Genomic DNA, 20,800 nt, shown 5'->3' with positions numbered 1-20,800 from the left:
ATTGCTTCGCTCAACTGCCAACTGAGATGAAGCTAACACACAGGTTATACCATGAAAGACCTAATAAACGACGCCCCCATTCAGCAGGAAGCAGTTTGGAGAGAAAAAACTGCGCCCATGTTCCCAAATATGGTTTATAAACGTTCTTTTACATTTAAAGGGGGATATGATATAGATATGAATAATTTGCATTAGTATAGATTTTGCTTTATTGATAGAGATTTAAGGTCAATTTTGTTATATGTATAAGTGTTTCTGATTTTGATTAAGGTATTGTGATTGTGTAGTTCATTTAAATATGTACTGTATAATTAAGAAATATAGGTTGTTAATGCATAATCATCGATAATAGTAAAGCTTGTCGTCATGTTAGTTAGATTTTCTAGATATATAGAGATGTATTTCAGTTTGATAGACATTCTTCATGTCTTTCAAAGATTACAGAATAGGACATTTAATGTTTTAATAACTGAGGACTTTTCATGACAATGAGACACTCCGCTCCTGGCAGCACCAATCTACTTCAAGAGGAAGATGGTCATCAAAGAGGCACCTTATGGAGTTTGATAGCCATTTGGGCAAGAAACTGCTCTTGCCTGGACTATTGCATAAACTGGACACAGAGAACCTGCAGAGAGAGGACTACTGAACTTGCCTAAGGTGAGATGATCTTTCGGGGTTCCTGATTCATGAAAGAGTCTGCGAGACATTCTGCAGGACACAACAGATAGTGACTGAACTGACTTTGAATTTTCCTGCTTTATGGAAATGTCTGCTGGATACCATGGGCCTGAAGGCTGAAGATGGATGCCCCAAGATACAAAAGAACTTTGGGTGACTGTCCAGGCAGCGAGATGTCTCTGTCATTTCTAGAGTTTTAAAAGTTGCTTTTTTCTTGTTTGCTTAGGTAGTATTGTATCTTTCTGGAGTCTTTGATGGAGTTAAGAATAGTTAGTTATAGTTATAGTTTTCCTTAGTTATGATAAAGATTATTGTAACTTTTACTTGATAACTGTTTTGTTATATGTAATTTTGCTATGTTAAAGCCTTTTTTTTGTTTAAACCGAAAAAGGGGAAATGATGGAGGAAGGTCATTGGCTAATAAAGGAACTGCCCTGGCCCATTTTATTGGTTAGGACATAGGTAGGTGGAGTAATCAGACCAGAACGCTGGGAGGAACAGGAAGTGAGCTCAGACGCCACAGCTCTTCTCTCTGGAGCAGATGCCTGAGAGAGACGCCATGCCCTGCTCCCGGGATGAAGCTCCGACCCAGGATGGACATAGGCTAGAATCTTCCTGGTAAGCGCACCTTGGGGTGCCATACACAAATGATTAGAAATGGGCTAAATTAATATGTGAGAATTAGCCTAGAAGAGAATGGGCCAAGTGGTGTTTAAAAGAATACAGTGTCCGTGTAATTATTTCGGGGCATAAGCTAGCTGAGCGGGCGGCTGGGGTGTTGGGGACGCAGCCCCGCCGCCACCCTTATTACTTCATATATGTTTTTCTTTGGGTTCTCCTTATTTAGCTTCTCTAGGATCACTAATTATAGGCTCAATGTCCTTGGTTTATGGCTAGAAACCAAATATGAGTGAGTACATCCCATGTTCCTCTTTTTGGGTCTGGTTTACCTCACTCAGTATAGTGTTTCCTTAATATAATCTTAACCCAGTTCCTTAATATAATCCTTCTGCATGTATGAAGATTTGATTTTTTGGGTCTTTTTTTTGAGACAGGGTTTCTCTGTAGCTTTGGAGCATGTTCTGGTCTTGTAGACCAGGCTGGCCTCGAACTCACAGAGATCTGCCTGCCTCTCTGCCTCCCGAGTGCTGGGATTAAAGGCATGCACCACCACTGCCCGGCATGTATAAAGATTTGAATGAGGATGGTGTTTTATCACAGCAATAGGTGATGGAGGTGGGTTTTGTATCTTATCTGTTGCTTTCATTGGTTAATTAATAAAGAAACTGCTTGGCCCTCTGATAGGGTAGAATTTAGATAGGCAGAGTAAACAGAACAGAATGCTGGGAGAAAGAAGCTGAGTCAGAGTCGCCATGATTCTCCCACTCCAGAGAGACGCAGGTTAAGATCTTCCCTGAAGCCACCTTGTGGGCTACACAGATTATTAGAAATGGGTTAGATCAATATGTAAGAGCTAGCCAATAAGAGGCTGGAACTAATGGGCCATGCAGTGTTCAAAAGAATACAGTTTCTGTGTAATTATTTCGCGTAAAGCTAGCCGGGTGGCGGGAAGCAGCCCCGCTGCTCTTATTTCTACAAATAGGAAGCAACTAATATAGCATGTAAGCAATCACACATTGCTGAAATTATCCCTTATGTCATGAATATGTTAATTGTAGTTATTTAAAATCTATGATTGAAAATTTTAATATCTGAATCTTTTTTATGTCAGGGTTTATTGTCCTGACCTTTTTCTCATGATTTTGGCTAGTGGTTGTATTTTTGTATGGCCCATTATTGGTAATTAAGTGTAGAACAAAGCATAAAATGTAGAGTTGCTGCTGGTTGATACTCTTTTCTTCTAGATGATATTTATTTTTTCTTCCTTTGGCAAGAACACAAAGCAAGGATAAGTGACCATCATAATCTGATTAGAGATTGGGACTGACCTTCAGTTTTCATAAGACTCATCTTGTTCTCATTCACTCTTATCCCAATGGTTAAGGTTCTAGCGATTGGGAGTGGGTAGACTGAGACTTTTGTGGTATTTACTATGATTACTCTTCCTCCATGGATCCTCAGCTCTATTTTCCTCATGGAAGTTCTATTACATCTCTGAGAGTCTCTGACACTGTTATTTTTTCATCATCATTTCACTGGTTTTTAACATTTCATCCACAGATTTCAAGCTGGCAAGTTGCTTAGAAGCAAAGATGTAACCACATCTCTATCTGGCTCGTCCCATTCCTTCCTACATTTCCCTCAGGTCCAGAATTTCAGCTTGTCAATTCCTTGATATCTTGGAGGCCCTCCAGTGTGATCAAGTTAAAACAATATATTTATAGTGCTTTCCAGCATTTTTTCCTTGAGACAAGGCCTTACCATCTATTTCAACTGCCTGGATTCTGAGATTGCAGGTTAGCACCACCATGCCTGGTCATGCAGCTTCTATATTTATTGTGGTATGGGACAGTTGATCAGAAATAAGTCTGCCTCTGCCAGAAGAAATTGATTTATGCTCATAAATGATTAGTGCGGCTTTATTTTTTTAAAACCAGATCTATGGAGAGAATGAAAACCATTCTCAGCAATCACACCAAGGATATTCCAGAAACTGTTGTCACCACTCTGAATGGGTGCACTGTTATGGCGAAGGGCCCCAGAGGAAGCCTTTGGAGGATCTTGAATCATAGCAATATGGACCTCAGCCTCAATGAAAAGAGAAGGAAGAGGCTCTGGGTTGACAAATGATAGGCAAAAAGAAAGGCTATCTATGGCCACGTACAGAATATGATTCAACTGTGGTGCACTGGGCTTCCGTTACAAGGTGAGGTCCATGTAAACTTACTTCCCTATCAATATTATTATTCCGGATAATGAGTCTCTTGTTGAAATTTCTTGTATGAAAAAAGTATCTGCAGGGTTCAGATGAGGATAGATGTTGCTTTTTCTGTTTATCAAGCCCAGAAAGGTACATTAATTTTTGAAAGAAAAGATACTGAACTTGTTTCAAATTCAGCTTCTTTGATTCAGCAAGCTATAACAATTAAAAAACAAGGCAATCAGAACATTTTTGATGGCATCTGTGTTTCTGTACAAGGAACAGTAAAGCAGGCTAGTGAATAAGATCTAATTTATCCTGCTACAGAAACAAGATTCTGGATTATCAAGCCAACTTGTGTGTTTTAATGATGCTATAAACTTTTTTTTTCCTGAGACAGGGTTTCTCTGTAGTTTTGGAGCCTGTCCTGGAACTAGCACTTGTAGACCAGACTGGCCTCAAACTCACAGAGATCTGCCTGCCTCTGCCTCCTGAGTGCTAGGATTAAAGGCATGTGCCACCAGCACCTGGCTCAACTCCTCACTAATCTTTGGAAACAATATCTCATTACATAGACCTGGCTAACCTGAAATTCACTAAGTAGGCCAGGCTGAACTTAAGTGCATACGGATCTGCCTGTCTCTGCCTTCTGGGTGTTAGGATAAAGATGTGCATGACCACGCCCGGCAACTAATTTTTTTAAATGACTAATTTTTTTATTTTATGTGCATTGGTGTTTGTCAATGTCTATTTATTGTGCATACATGTATGTCTATGTGAGAACTGAAATAATAGTGAGCTCTGGAAACTAATTTTTAAAGCTGTTCTTAAGTTCTGACTTGAAAGAGTCAAGGCTGGTGGGGTGGTGGTGGTGGTGCATGTCTTTAATCCCAGCATTTGGGAGGCAGAGGCAGGTGGATCTCTGTGAGTTCAAAGCCAGCCTAGTCTACAAAGTGAGTTCCATGACAGGCTCCATAGCTACAGAGAAACCCTGTCTCGAAAAACCAAATAAATAAATAAATAAATAAATGAAGCTGATGTCTTATGTTCTTATAAATATAAATAGATGTTATTTTTGGGGGACCTCATTGATAACTGTAGTGAGGAATCTGCAGGTGCCCATAGAGAAAACAGAGGGTACTGGATCTTCTGGAACTAGAGTTGCAGATCGTTGTAAGCTGCCTAAAATGGATGCTGGGAATCCAACCTGGATCCTCTGCAAGAGCAGCAAGTATACTTAATGACTGAGGCATCTCTACATTCCCTACTTGGCTCTTGGTATATAGTGTGAACAGGTAAGATGAACCCTAACCATTATCTGGTGTTGTCTGAATAAAGCCTGTACTTGTCTGGTAATATGATTTTTTGCCCTGCCTTCATTTGTAACGGCAATAACTGCTTCCCCCAGTACAATGATAGAAATTTCTTTCATACTCTAATAGAACTTGGGAATGTTGAGATACTTAAACTCTGATATCCTGATGTTTCCATAGTAACTAATGCACACCAAGAGGAAAAGATGGAAAATAAATGAGAATAGCATTTTAACAAAATAAGTGAGGGGCAAAGAGGCTTTAGACATGTGATTACCTCTTGTTTAGGAATATGAAGATATTAATCTCCTTAATAATGGGGTTATAAAAGTTGTTACAATGACACTTGCCAGTAGCCATTTATATTTCATTTTGCTCTATAATCATCACTATCGAAAGCATTTAAACACAATTCTGTTAAACAATACCACAGCGAGCGAGTTAAATGGACATGGTTATCATTTTTCTGTGAGCCTGTAATCAGGATGGGACAGGTTAGGTGATGGTAGTCCAGTAAGCCGGGCAGAGCTTTGACTCAGCTGATATTATGAAGAATGTGGATTCACAAAAGTCTACTTAGTCCTACTGAATGGTTCGCATTGACAAAGGACTTTGCTAGCTTCTCACTACTCCCTTGGTTAAAGCTGCTGCCCCACTTTCCCCACTCTAGCGGATGATTTGCCTAGTCATTCCTTATGCTATTCTTCTGGATACCGTGGATGCATTCTATACATCATTCCCATCAACTACAAAGCAAGCTGCTCACTTGTCTGCTAAACCAGTTCTAAATGTTTGTGTATTTGTAGATAGACATTCTCCCATATACATCTCAGACACCTGTTAATTTACTAGCAAGTGAGAAATTTTGCATTAAATCGGTTTTTATGCATTGAACCGTATCCCCACCCTTCACATGGTTTAAGTACTAACGCCCAATGTCACTTGTCTACCTTAGGGTTTCTTTCTTTCTTTTTTTCTTTTCTTTCCTTTTTTCCTTTTTGGTTTGTTTTTTTGAGACAGGGTTTCTCTGTGTAGCCCTGGCTGTCCTGGAACTCACTCTGTAGACCTGGCTGGCCTTGAATTCACAAATATCCACCTGTATCTGCTTCCCAAGTGCTGGGATTAAAGGTGTGCACCAGCACTGCCTGGTGTATGTTCGGGTTTCTGTTGCTGTGGATACACTATAACCAAGGTGACTCTGATAGAGAAAACCATTTAATTGGGGTGGCTCATAGTTTCACAACTCTAGTCCATTATCATCATGGTGGGGAGCATGGTAGCATTCAAGTCAACATGGTGCTGGAGGAGGAGCTGAGAGTTCTACATCTTGATCCACAGGCTTCAGAAGGAGACTGAGATACTAGGCATGGCTTGAGCATATATGAAACCTCAAAGCCGGCCTCCACAGTGACACACTTCTTCCAACAAGACCACACCTCCTAATAGTGCCACTGCCTATGGGTCAAGCATTCAAACACATGAGTCTATGTAGGCCATACTTATTCAAACCACCACATTATTGTATTTGGATCTAGAACTTAAAAAGAGATCATGCAGATTTGTCCTCACCAGATAGAGCGCTAACATTTTGCAACTGAATATTCAGATTTCTAGTTATCTTTTAAAAATAGATGCATAGATATTACAGTATATGGAAATTTTCTTCTTCCGTTTTCCATGTCCTTTAAAAAAATCTTATTGGGATGGAGAGATGCTTAGTGGTCCAGAGGACCTGGGTTCCATTCCCAGCCCCTACATGGTGGCTCACAATGATCAGTAGCTCCATTTCCAGGGGATGTGACACCCTCTTATGACCTTCATAGGTACCAGGCATGGACGTGGTACGCATACATATATGCAGACAAAACACCCATATGCATTAAAATATATAAATATTAAATATAAAATAAATTTAAAAATACCCTTATTGATAAGGAATGTATTAATTTACATAGGAGATCTTTGTCTTTCAGAGTACCACAAAGGAAAGAATGGTCACAGAAGCTTAGCAAGAAGGAAGAGAGCTCCCACCAGGAACCAAATTGGCTAGCACCTTGATCTGGGACTTCTAGCTTTTAGAACTGTGAGAAATTAACATTTTAGTTGGTTCAGCCATTTAGTTTTATGATATAGCCCTGAGTTGACCAATATTCTAAGTGTATACATCAACCAATTAAGTTGTTGTCAGGTGGGAATAAACACTGTATGAGTAAAAAGTTAGCTTTTGAATTTTAAAATTACAGTAATTATATTTCTATAGGTAAATGTGATAATTATAATCTTTTCAAAAAACCATAATCACATTACCATTGACAATTATTCTTCAACTTAGCTTCTGGGCAAATGAATGCAAGGTTAGAAGCAAGACGTGATGGGAAGGCTGACTAGAGTGCTCAGTAGGTAAAGGTACTTACTGCACAGGCCTGACAACCTGAATTTGATTCCTGAAACCTTCCTGAATGCAGAGAAAGAACCGACTCTACAAATTGTCCTCTGACCTCTATATCTTGGCATGTGCACGTGCACACACGCGAGCACACACACACGCACACACACACACACACACACATACACACAAATCTGTAGGGAGATGACAGCAGGGTGAGCTTGTCAGTGGAAGGTCAATGAAGGTCAACATCCTCAATTTGCCTGGAGAAGGTACATCAAAATCAGGACCATTTCCCTGGAATGGTAAGAGGTTTCCCAGTTATTCTCAAGTCCAGGAGGATCTTGGAGGTCAGATCAGTATGGTGTCATTACAGACTCCAGTTGGAAAGGAGGAGAATTCTGGTTTTTTGTTTTGTTTTGTATTGTTTTTCGAGAAAGGGTTTCTCTGTAGCTTTGGAGCCTGTCCTGGAACTAGCTCTTGTGGACCAGGCTGACCTTGAACTCACAAAGATCTATTTGCCTCTGCCTCCCGAGTGCTGGGATTAAAGGCGTGCGCCACCACCACCCAGCGAGAATTCTGTGTTTTTTTTTAAATATTCAATATTATGCTTAGAAATTCTGTGGCATAATTTTTTATTTAAATTATTATTATTTTTTTCACATTCGTTCATGTGTTTGTTAATTTGTAGATCAGTCTGTGCACATGTAGAAGTTAGAAATCAACGCTGGAGAGTTGGTTGTGCCCTTCTGCTATGTGGGTCCCAAGGGTGGAGCTCATGTAATCATGCTTGATGGCAGGTGCTTTTACCTGCTAAGCTATCTCATCAACCCAAAAGTATTTAAAAATTAAGTCTCTAGGGATGGCAAGATAGCTCGGTGGATAAAGACGCTTCCCATCTGACTAAATGAGCCGAGTCCAGTACTTGAGGCCCACATAGTGAAACGAGAGGGCCTATTCCTGCACAATAGCCTTTGCCTTCCATGCATGTGCTGTGTCATATTTGTGCACACACGTAAATAAAAAATGTATTTTTTTGTTTTTTCAAGATAGAATTTCTCCGTGTATCCCTGGTTGTCCTGAAACTCACTCTGTAGACCAAGATTTTTTTAATTGTTGTTGTTTTTCGAGACAAGGTTTCTCCATGTAGCTTTAAAGCCTGTCCTAGTTCTCGTTCTATAGACCAGGCTAGCCTCAAACTTATTGAGATCCACCTGCCTCTGCCTCCCAAGTGCTGTAATTAAAGTTCTACATCACCACATCAGCTAATAAATGCAATTTTAAAGATGGAATATCAATGTGCTGGCATGCAATTGTACCCAATATACACTAAGTTTAAAAAATAAGTGTAGACCTGTCCTGGGCATGACTACTAGTGGTCACATCCCCAAAGAAAAGTGACTCTCCTTCCCTGAATAACAACCAACTGGACCTAGCTCCTCAGCTAGGAGTGGGGACTTGGGTACTCCTGTGTTCTCTTTCATGCTGGACTTGAGATCAGCTTGACTTTATGCAGGTCTTGTGCAGGTAGCCAGGGGAGAGAAGCAGCTACACAAAGCTGTCCTCTGGATCTGCTGTGTTACAAATGTTTCCACACTGAAGTGCACAGATCATAGATGCATGCATACACCGAGTAATAATAAATGAAATACTTTTAAAAATAAACATAGACAAAATGAAAAAGAAGCTGAAAGATGTCTGAGGTAAGGCAGAGGAGGTAGTATCATTGGATCTGCAAAGAGGAAAACACAATCATGGCCCAATCTTTGGTTTTATACTGAGAAATCATAATAAGCTAAACACTATTTTATTTGATTTTTGGAATCCAAGCTAAAGAAAAGAAATCACAGACAACTTTGCTGTCTCTTTTAAGACAGAGTTTGTCTATGTAACAGCCATGGCTGGAACTCACTTTGTTGATCAAGCTGGCCTCGAACTCACAGAGATCCACCTGCCTCTGCCTCTAGAGTGCTGGAGTTAAAGGTGTGCGCCACCACTGCGTGATGAAAACTTAGCTTTTATTGCTGACACATTTAGTGTAAAAGCTTACAGAAAGTATAATTATAGGAAGTAGAAGGACACATAGAGACATCCATATTCTAATTTTAAGAAGTGTGAAACCCAGAGACAATATGTATAGGTGAATGAGAATTACATGCTTATAAAGGCACAAAAGAAAAACAAAGACAAAAAGATGGACATTGCTTCTGTTGTCTGTTTGGAGGGAACTAAACGGGAACTAATAACAGCAATGTATTAGGGGAAGAGGGGGAGATGCTGTGGTATAAGTGCTAAATCCCCTTCTATCACACAGGAAGCAATAGATGCTGTTTGCAGTTGGTAAACCGAGGAATAATTTAGAGAAAATGGATTCTTGCAATATTCCGGTCACTGGTTTCTCTGCTTCCACCTTTGCCCCCTTTTAGTCTATTATTAACACAGCGGCTGGAGAGATTCTCTGAAAACTTAAACTCTGTCACGGTGGCTCACTCAGAACAAAAGATCGTGCCATTAAGGCTACCTAAGCTTTACACCATTGTCTGCCTCACAATTTCCATCCTCTACAATTTCTTCTCATTTTGCAACAGTCCAATGGCTGCCTTGCTGAGTTTCTATAGTGATCTAATCCTGTCTCCACTTTAGGATGTTGAAACCAGCTATACTTTCTGCCTAGAATTATCTTTCCCCAGATATTATCGTGACTCACTCTATCATCTCTTTCAGGTGCTTATTAAAACACCTACCTCTCAGGTTTGCTCTGGTCGCTGTAATTTGAAATTGCAGCCACCCAACTCTCTATCTCCTTTGTCTAGTTTGCTTCCATAGCATTTGCTGTTTTCAAAAATATTTTCATTTTATTCTTGTATATGTGTCTCTCTGTGTCTTTGCTGTGTGTGTGTGTCCCCAAGGAGACTAGAAAAGGTGGTTGAATTGCCTAGAGCTGGAGTTACAGTTTTGAGTCATTGGTGCTGGGCCAAACATTTGGGACCTCTACAGGGGCAGCAAGCTGAGCCATCATCTTGTTTACCATATTGCACATATTGTTTTTTGTGTTGCATGTTTGTGGTAGTTTAAATAAGAATGACCCCCATTGGATCCATGTCACCAGGAAGTAGAATGCTTTGATAGGATTAGAAGGATTACGAGGTATGGCCTTGTTGGAGGAGCTGCGTCTCTGGGGGTGTGCTTTGAGGTCTCAAAGGTACATGCAAGGCACAGGTTCTCTCTCTGCCTGTGGATCAGGATGTAAAGGTCTTAGATTCTGGTCCATGCTCCATTCTGCTCGTTTGCATTCGACTGTGCTCCTTGCTGTGATAAAAATGCACTGTTTTGGACATTGTGATCCTCCTGCCTCCAGCAAATCCTACCAGTGTGTGCCACCACAACTGGCAAGTTTCTGAAATTGTAAGCAAGCCCCAAATTAAATATTTCCTTTTCTAAGAACTGCCTTGGTCATGATGTCTTTTCACAGCAATAGAACAGTGACTATTTTAGCTATTTATCTTTCTTATTGCTTCTATGTCTCACTAGAGCATCATCGAGAGCAAAGATTTTCATGTTTCACTCACTGCTCTATTCCTACTCCTTGGAACTGTGCCTATCACCCAGTTGGTGCTTGCTATGGGCTAACGTGTCTCTTCCCAAATGCATATGTTGAACCCCTCATACCTTAAAATATAGCTAAAGATGTTGTTTCCAAAGTGAGTGAAGGAAAGTGAAGCCATAATGTAGATCTGTAGTTTAATACAACTGCTGTCCTCAGAAGAAGAGGAACATACCTAGGGGTGGTGGCACTCTGGAGTCTCAGGCAGGAAGATTTCCATGACTTTGAGACCAGCCTGGGCTACATAGTGAGATTTTGTCTGAGAATGAACAAAACAAACACAGTGCTTAAAAATATTTTGTTTGTTTAAAGTAATGGATAAACAGGATGTATTAGTCCTCATTGCTATAACTCAATACCAGAGGCTGTGTGCTTTATACAGAAATGAATCTCACAGCATCTGCTGGGTTCTGTTGAGGACCTTCTAACGCTATCATAATGTACCATGTGGGATTACAGTGGGATCAAATGGAAAGATGAGAAGCCAGAGAGATTCAGGGGCCAGTCTCAGTCTTTATAACAAACCATTCTCATAGGAACTAACTGGAGTCCAGTGAGAACTACATTAATTTCTCCCAAGATGTAGGGCACAAATGACTTAATCACCTCTTAATTTAAGGTTCTGTAACATCAGCTTCAACACAGTTCAACCACACTGAGAACAAAGCTCCCAACACATGAAACTTGGAAGAAAAGTCATATCCAAATTATAGCACAAGTTAATGGAAATGACATGAATCATCAGAAAAACCCAAGTCAGAAACACTTATAAGTGTTTATAACTCAGGGCTGAAGGTAAAGCTCAGTTGCTAGTGTGCAAAAAAATCCCCGAACTCAATCCCTGGTACTGCAGAAAACCCACCGAGATGGCACAAGTCTAAAGCCAGAGGCAGAGGATCAGGAACTCGAGGTTACATCTTCAACGACATGGCCAGCCTGGGCTACATTAAGCCCTGTCTCAAAAGCAATTGTGGTAATCTTTAGAGAATGAGACTACTTGCATGGAGGAATGGGGTGAGAAATACTGTTCATTGTTATAAGCCTTTTGGTTATTATTTAACCTTTATGCACATGAATGTGGTGTTTTGTGTTTTGAGACAGGGTTTCCCTGCGCAATAGTCCTGGCTGTCCTGGAACTTGCTTTGTAGACCAGGCTAGTTTTGAACTCACAGAGATCCACATGCCTATATCTCCCTAGTGCTGGGATTAAAGGTGTGCACCACCACAACCCAGCTATGAATGCAGAATGCAATATTTTAATAATTTTTTTATAATTATGAAAGAAGACTTTTAATAGCAGGATTTTTTGTATTATCTGTATTTTTCTATAATCTAGAAATTTTTTCTTGTTTACAGTTTTTTTTTGAGACAGGGTTTCTCTGTAGCTTTGGAGCCTTTCCTGGAACTAGCTTTTGTAGACCAGGCTGGCCTCAAACTCACAGAGATCCACCTGCCTCTGTGTCCTGAGTGCTGGGATTAAAAGCATGTGCCAGCACTTGTTTTCAGATTTATTTATTTATTTATTTATTTATTTATTTATTTATTATGCAGTGTTTTATCTGCATGTATGCCTGCACACCAGAAAAGGGCATCAGATTTCATTATAGATGGCTATGAACCTCCATGTGGATGCTGGAAATTGAACTCAGGAACTCTGGAAGAGCAGCCAGTGCTCTTAACCACTGAGCCATCTCTCCAGACCCTGTTTTCAGTTTTTAAAATGAAATATAATTATGTAATTTCTCCTTCCTCCTCCCTCCAGTTTTCCCCACTCATGTGTTCCCTTTCATGAATACCTTTTAAAAAATTATTATTGTTTCCTCTGTGCATAAATCTGTAACTACAATCCACTGATTCCATTTATTTTTGATTGTATGTATGCGATTTCAGGGCTGACCACTTGATATTGGATAACCAATTAGAGGACTGATCCCTGGGGAAGATTAATTCTCCCTCCCTCTACCAGCAGTCCTTATTTGTTTATAGTTTTGTGTCTAGGGCTGAGCTCCTATGAGATTTTTCCCTTTCTGTGTTAACATGTCTATATGTCATTGTTCAAATCTTGTGTCGGCAGCCATATTGTTAAGGTATCATGGGTGAAGCTCCCAGGCATTTATTGGAGACACAGTCTGGCAGAAGACTTCCTGTTTCTCTGGCTCTTACAATCTTTACATTTCCTCTTTCCCAGTGTTCCCTGAGCCTTAGGTATGGGAGTTATTGTGTTGTGAATGTGTCAGGTATGGATGGAAAACCCATAATCAGCTGCTCTCTGTATTTGGACCAGATGTGGTTTTCTCTAGTGGTCTCTGCTTCAGTGGGAACCTTGGATGAAAGGTGAGAAGCTACACTTATCTGTGGGTATAAGAGTAAGTATTTCGAGTGCAGTTAGAAATCACACTGGTTTAGTCAAGTGGCACTAGTCAATTGTTCTCTAAGATCCAATACCTCACTAGCCTTGGGCAGTTGACTAGGTTTCCTGTAGTAAGCATGATTTTCCTCCCGTTAAGTACATCATAAGTCCAATTAGACAGCTGGTTTGGTAGTACCAAGATATGAATGCCATTATTGCACCTTTAGGGATACCTTTTGATAAGCATTCTAAATGTTAATTTAAAAACTTTCTGTAGAACAAAAAGGTTCAGCAAGGCATAGAGTGTTACACCTGTAATCCCAGCATGAAGGAGACTGAGGGAGAGTTGTCAATTAGATATTAGCATGGCTGATAATGCAAGACCCTGGCTCAAAAGACCAAAGAAAAGAAGAAAGACTCATGAAGCTTTAGGTTAATAGTTCCCCATGGGATATTTGCCCAAAATGTCTAGAGACATTTTAAGGGGAGTACTATGGGGACCAGGGACACTGTTTGACATTTAAAAATGCACAGGAGAGCTCCCTGCAGAAAAGAACACATTTGTATTTAAATATGCAAATAATATAGCTGCAACAATTTATTAAAGTTATGACCATTTAGTAAAGAGGGTCAACCTGTGAGGTGGATATAATGTAGGAAGCTTGCTGCTGTTCTTCACTATCCATTCTTAGTACCTCTGAGAGAAGTTCCGAAATGAATGGTATTCCCATGACAGCGCTAGGAATGTAGGAGGCATAGTAAATATAAGGAGACTGACTACTCTCTACAGAGGTTTACATAAGGCTTCATTATCTGCAAATTCAATGGGTGGTTCAGCCCATATTACCACACGCTTTTCACTGGTACTCTAATTTTATCTCTTCTGCTCTTTATAAATAAATATCAAATACTGCCTTTCTGTCCCTTTTATGTGAAATCTCAATTCCAGGATTTCCTCTGGACCAGAAATGTTGCTGGAATGGCTCCTGTGTATCACTGAGCCAGGGGCCAACTGTCTGTCATTTACACAGCACCTCTTTGATGAACTCCCCAGTTCCTTAGAAAATAGTGAACAGTCTCTCGCTGATTTCGTCTTGCATAAAAGCACACCTCCTTCCTTGCACTACGACCCACCCAAAGCATTTATTGAAATGTCTGGATCTGGGAGGTGTACTGGCTACTGTATGTTCATCATCTGTGTGTCCATTAGTGTTTTGTCCAGCTAGAAGTAGTTCCGACAAGTATCTTGTGACCTGCTCTGAGAATGTGTTTTCTGAAGATGAAGTTGAGAAAACTCAAGGGCAGACACTGCTCCATCCCAATACCTAGAACATTAGTTTGGCCTTGGAGCTACACGTTTGGATTGCCAGGTACTAAGAGCTTGCTAGGGAACAGGCAATTACTCTGTTTCCTCACCAAAGCACAGTGAAATGACCTCTCAAAGGAAACACGTGAGACTGCTCACAGGCATTTGCTTCACCAGGGAGAAACTGGTGAATTTTGAGATGAGAGAGAGCAGAGGCCTGGTTGCCAGTATATATCCTTATATAACTTGAAGATTTTGTTCTATGTGTATACATTAGATATGCAAAAATGTTATTTTATGTCAGCAGTATTTGGATTTTAAACCAAATCTCTACCCAGCTACAATGGGAAATAATACAATCATGTTTCTGATGCAGTGACGTATACACACCTGTAGGTCTAGCATTTCAGGAGGCAGAAGAGCTGCACATTCGAGTTCAGTTGTACAGTGTAGAGAAATTCCGATTACTTAAAAAAATTAAAGGTTGCTATTATCATACTTCTTATGAGATAGTAAACATATATTTTGGTAATTTGTTAGACTCTGAATCCCACATTGAGAAAAACAGAAAAGAAATTATCTGCAATAATGTTCTTTGTTGATAAGACTTCATATAAATTACAGGAAAATAGGCAGAAAACAATTGATCTACACAGTAATGTCCATATGGATCACTAAATTATCCACTGTAAGGATAATTGGAGGCCTGAAAAATTGCAATGACAAAATTTCAATTATATTTTAATGCATGACATATAATTAATTGACCAGGAGTTTTAAGCACTTTGTATTATAGCTGACAAGAGAAAACCAGTCTATCCATGAATAAATACTTCTATGCCTTGTTTCAATTGGTAGAAATAACAATAGGGTTCAAACCTGTTGAGGTAAAACAATGCTTTATTAAGAAGTAATGATGCCTTTAATTCCAGTACTCAGGAAGCAGAGGCAGGTGGATCTCCTGAGTTCAAGGCCAGCCTGCTTTACACAAAGAGTTCCAAGACAGCCAAAGCTACACAAATAGATCTTGTCTCAAAAAAGAAGAAAAGAAACAATGATGATCAGCCAAGCTAGCTCAAGCAGCATAGGTGTCTGCCACCAAGTCTGAGGAACAGAGTTCAAGCCTTAGGCCCACATGTTGGAAGCAGAGAATTAACTCTTGTAAGTTTTTCTTTGATTTCCACAGGACTGCTATGATACACAGAAATGCCTCCCAATGAAAATATAATACATAAAGAAAAATAAATAAGGCCAGAAGGATGGCTTAGCAGATAAAGGCCACATAAACATGATGACCTGGAAGACAAAAACTAACTCTGCAAAGTTGTCCTCTGACCTCCACATGGATCTCCACATGTATGCAGTGGCACACAAATATCCCCCATTGCACATGTGCACGCACATACACACACAATTCTAATAATAAATGCAAATATTTTAAATTAAAATTTTCTTTCTGTTATAGAATTTAAACTCTTTAATAACTTTAACACTGAATATCTTTTTTGTTGTTTTTGAGAATAGGGCTCAGTATGTAGACCAGTCTGGCCTCCAACTCCAGAGACTTGCCTGCCTCTGGCTTCTAGGTGCTGGGATTAAAGGCATTTGCCACCACACCCAGCCTAATATCAATTGTTTTTTTTTTAAATAGAACTCTCTTCTTTCCTGCTGGAGCCTGTAATATGATATCATACTTCACCTGACCTCCTAGGCTCTCCTGAACTTGAGAATTTCTAGCAAACCTCTGGCCATTCAAGAGGAATGGTCCTCATTTCCAGATAAACTTAGGGTATTGACCTTCATTTCCACTGATGAGCTCACCCTATTATAATCTCCCAGCACAGCTCTTTTGGTTTTATTTTATAGTATTGTTGTGTGTGGAGGGGGCATGCTTGCCAATGTTTGTGTGTGGAGATCAGAGGACAACTTTGTGGAACTGGTTCTCCTACCTTCATGTAGGTTCAGGGGACTGCACTCAGGTTGCCAGGCCTAAGAGGCAAGTGACTTAATGTTGAGCCATTTTGCCTCTCTTTAATATAAAAGTTCTTTATTGAACTATGCACATAGACACAAAAATGATGTTCTACTCTTTTGTATGTGTATTATAACTTAATTTTGCATTGATATTATTATTATTATTATTTTGGCTTTTCAAGACAGGGTTTATCTGTGTAACCACAGCCCTAGTTGTTCTGGAATTAGTTCTTGTAGACCAGGCTGGCCTTGAACTCACAGAGATCCTCCTACCCCTGCCTCCAGAGTGCTGGGATTAAAGGTGTGCACCACCACCGCCTGGCAATTTTGAATTATTTTTTACATTTATTTAGTTAGTGTGTGGTTCTCTCCTTCCATATATGGATGGGTCTTAGGGATCAAACTCAGGTCTCAGGTTGTTAGGCTTGGTGGCAAATGTTATTATCTGCTAAGCTATCAGGATAATTGATATTATTTTTTTGGTGTATGTTTGCATGTTTGTGTTGATGGACTTGTGTGTAGGTATACATCATACACATGAATGCTTGTATGTGTGGAGATCAGAGGCTATCCACCTTGCTTTTTGAGACCAGTCTCCCTGACCTGGGACACCTAAAAGGCTGGTCAGCAAACCCCAGGGATCTAACTGTCTCTACCTCCTCAATATTGGGATTACATGTCTGACTTTTTCTTGTGGGTTCTGGGAATTGAACTTAGGTCTTCATGCTTCTAAGTCAAGCACTTTGGCAAACTGCTATCTCCCTATCCCTACTACTATTTTTGAGATGTATTCCCCTGTTGTCCAGGCTAGCCTTGAACCAGTGATTCTCCTGCCTCAGGCTACTGAGTAGTCAGATAATCTCTCAGTTGTGTAGTTGTGTACAATATTTAGTGGATTTTTTTGTTTATTGATTTTTGTAGTTATATATAATGTTCTAGTGATTGTCTTTGAGCTTTGTTCTTTAAACATTTTTACTAGCTTTTTTTTTCTAGAAAGAAGTAGGATTGTTGGATCAGTGGTTAGATAATACATAAATATTAGGAGATCCTGTCAAATAGTCTAACTGACTTTAAAAGCAGTTTATTATTCTATCGACATCATTTGAGAGGGTACAGTCTTTACTTCTTATGGTACATTTTCATTATTTTTAAGTGTGTGTGTGTGTGTGTGTGTGTGTGTGTGTGTGTGTGCATTCATGAGTGCAGGTGCCAATGGAGGTCAGGGGCATTGGATCTCCCTGAGCTAGAGTTACAGGCAGTTATGAACCATGCAGCATGCATGGTGGGATTGGAACTTGAGTCCTCTACAAGAGCAGTATTCATTCTTAACTGCTAATCTGTCTCTTCAGCCCACAAACTTTCTATTTTAGTGCTGTAGATGGACCCTAGGACCATATGTATGCTATGCAAGCGCTCTAATCCCCGAGCTATACCCCATCTCTAAGAGAGTATTCTTTTGAGTCAAACTTTTTTTAACTGGAGGCTCAATAGTGAGTAGTTGAGAATTTGACTCTGAACTGTTTAGTATTTATCTTTAATGACTACTGAGACGCTAGGCTTTTCCCCCTTAGAATATTTTAAATTCCCTGGAGGCTGGGGCCATGCCATACACTTCCTTGGCATTTCCCATAGTGCTCAGCATAGGCTGGGCAAACTGTTGGTGGTCAATACATATCCAGTGAATGACTAATAAACCGGTTTATATTTGTGGGCTACTCAGTGTTTTGAGGTCAGCTCCTGGAACGAGAGGGCTGGGCAGAGTCAGAGACTAGAGATGTGCCAAGTCAGTATCAGTTGCTCTCACTTGGACAAGTTTAGACCCTAATCTGGGAACCTTATCTGTATCAAGCACCTAGTACGATTCCTGGTCCAGGGAAGCTCCCTATAAAAGACCTCTATATTGCTGTTGTGATTCCCATTTAATGTGATAGTGTTAGGGGGAGTTGAAGGTTCAAGCGTGGCGCCTAAAACTATTCTAGGGAAAGTCAGAAAGCCGCAGCCCAGAGATGGAAACGAATCGGGAACCAGCAGGAACAGCCAGGGACAGAGGTGAAACCGGTTTGGAGGGTGGCCAAGGTATTGTAGTCCTATAATCTTGGCATATGAGGGGCTTAGGCAGGAAAATCTAAAGTTTGAGTATAGCCTGCACCACACAGCAAGTCCCCATGTCAAAACAACAACAACACAACACAACAACACAACACAACAACTACAACAAAGCCACCAACAAAAGCAAAGAAGAAAACCATGGGATGAGGCTCAGTTTCTAGAACCTGAAATAGATTTTCAATTGCATTATGGATAAACATTTTCTCTAACACCCCAGGCAGTTTTTTTTTACTGGATTGTTGTATGTTTGGTTTTCATGTGTGGACATCTTTTTTGGCTTTTTGAGACAGGGTTTCTCTGCGTAACAGCTCTGGCTGTGCTGGAGCTCACTCCGTAGATCAGGTTGGCATCAAACTCACTGAGATCTGCCTGGCTCTGCCTCCCAAGCGCTGGGATTAAAGGCGTGCACCACCACCACCTGGCTCCAGGTGTGGACATCTTAGTGGTGCTGTTTATTCTCAGAGAAGAGCCAGCAAGTCAAGTGTAGTGCTGTGAACAAGGGGGTGCTTACTGAAAGCAATTTCCATCTCTCTTTCACCTGTTGAAATGGAGACTGTGACAGCGTTGTTGAGGATTCATGGAGAAGAACAGGTGTTTGACTAGACTAAGATTACTGGGCAAACTACCTGGTTGAAGTGAAATGTGGGACTTGGCAACCAAGCAGCCTGTCAGATAAGGATTAATTCAGTGGTGAATGTAGAGAGTATGAAAACATGGTGGCGAGTCTCGTTCTTATCTCTCTATCCCTAGTCTGCAGCATGACTGAAGGAGAGAGGCAGGAGATGGCAGGCTGAACAGACTTGACTATAACATTTGACATGGATTGTGTTTCTCCTATAAGCCAAGCATTTAGAACACATCATCTCTAAGACCCTTTAAGATTCTATGAAGTAGGTACAGTTGTCCCTCATTATCCAAAGGGGATTGGTTCTAGGACCCTGTGAATATGAAAGTGCATGTATGCTCAAATATTTCATGTAGGATGGAATGGTATTTGCATATAGCCTTTGCAAGCCTCCCATGTATTTTATTTTATTTTTTTCCTCCCACATATTTTAAGTCTAGATTATTTATGATATTGACTTCACAGTAGATGTTATAGAAATGACGTTTGGGAGGCTAATAACAAGAAGAAGTTTCTATATGTTCAGTAGAGGTACATTTTATTTCCTGAAACATTATTTTTAAATATCTGTATTTGGATGATATATGGAGGGCTATCTGTAGTAGCTTTATTTTATAGATGAGAACATAAGTACAGAATACATAAGTTGCTTGCCAGGATTACCCCAGATATTAAGTATCCTGAATTTGAACTTAGATCTGCCTGGTCATAAGGCTTATGTTCTTTCTCTACTGAATACCATTTTTCATCTATATTGTTCCCACAGAAGCAGATCTTGCTTAGAAACACTAGCTGGTCATGTGTGGGCATGGCATTCGTGATTTATTTACTATTATCTATTTATAGCCAGGGAGTGGGGAGAGGAATGTAAGTTAGACAAGTGGGGTGAGAAGAGGCACGTGTGTATTGGATTGAGTATAGGAAGAAAAGGGGTTATCCTGAGCTCAAACGTGACCTAGGGTTTAATTTGATGCATGTGTTCTTGGCCATGGTTCTGGATGGTCTCTGGAACAACATTGACAAGCAGTGTCCAATCCAGCAGTGCCATTCAGAATTGGAATCCCTTCAACATTACTTTACACCTACACATGCATAAACACATACACATATGCCATAAATATGAAGACAAATTCTTAAAAAAATAGCATGCCAGACATATACCACTAAGTCATGAGCTGCTTATAAGATGGAAGTCTACCTCTTGGTTCTAGTAGTGCTTCTCCTACTTGCTGGATAACTGCAACTTCCTTTTAAAAGAGGCAGCACTGATTTGGGTGCATAAAGTAGGGAAGTTTGTCAAAAACAGCAAAGGGAAGAAAAGAAAGAGAAAAGGAAAGGAAAACCCAGCGTCAGTTTATACTTTTTATTAAAACTTTAAGAGGCCGGGCGGTGGTGGCATTGGCCTTTAATCCCAGCATTTGGGAAGCAAAGGCAAGCAGAGCTTTATGAGTTCGAGGCCAGCCTGGTGTCCAGAGCGAGTTCCAGGGCAGGCTGCAAAACTACAAAGAAAAACCCTGTCCTGAAAAAACAAAAAAAAAAAGTAATTGTGTAGAAATAAATATTTAGTCATATAAAATTTCCTTAATTTTCTTTCAGTGAGCAAGACTAATAAGAAATTAAAGCAATAAAAC

The sequence above is a fragment of the Microtus oregoni genome, unplaced genomic scaffold (assembly GCF_018167655.1).
Source record: "Microtus oregoni isolate MIOR12 unplaced genomic scaffold, Mior012 000143F_ref0000043, whole genome shotgun sequence".
In the NCBI taxonomy this organism is placed as follows: Eukaryota; Metazoa; Chordata; class Mammalia; order Rodentia; family Cricetidae; genus Microtus; species Microtus oregoni.
This window is presented reverse-complemented; position numbering follows the sequence as displayed.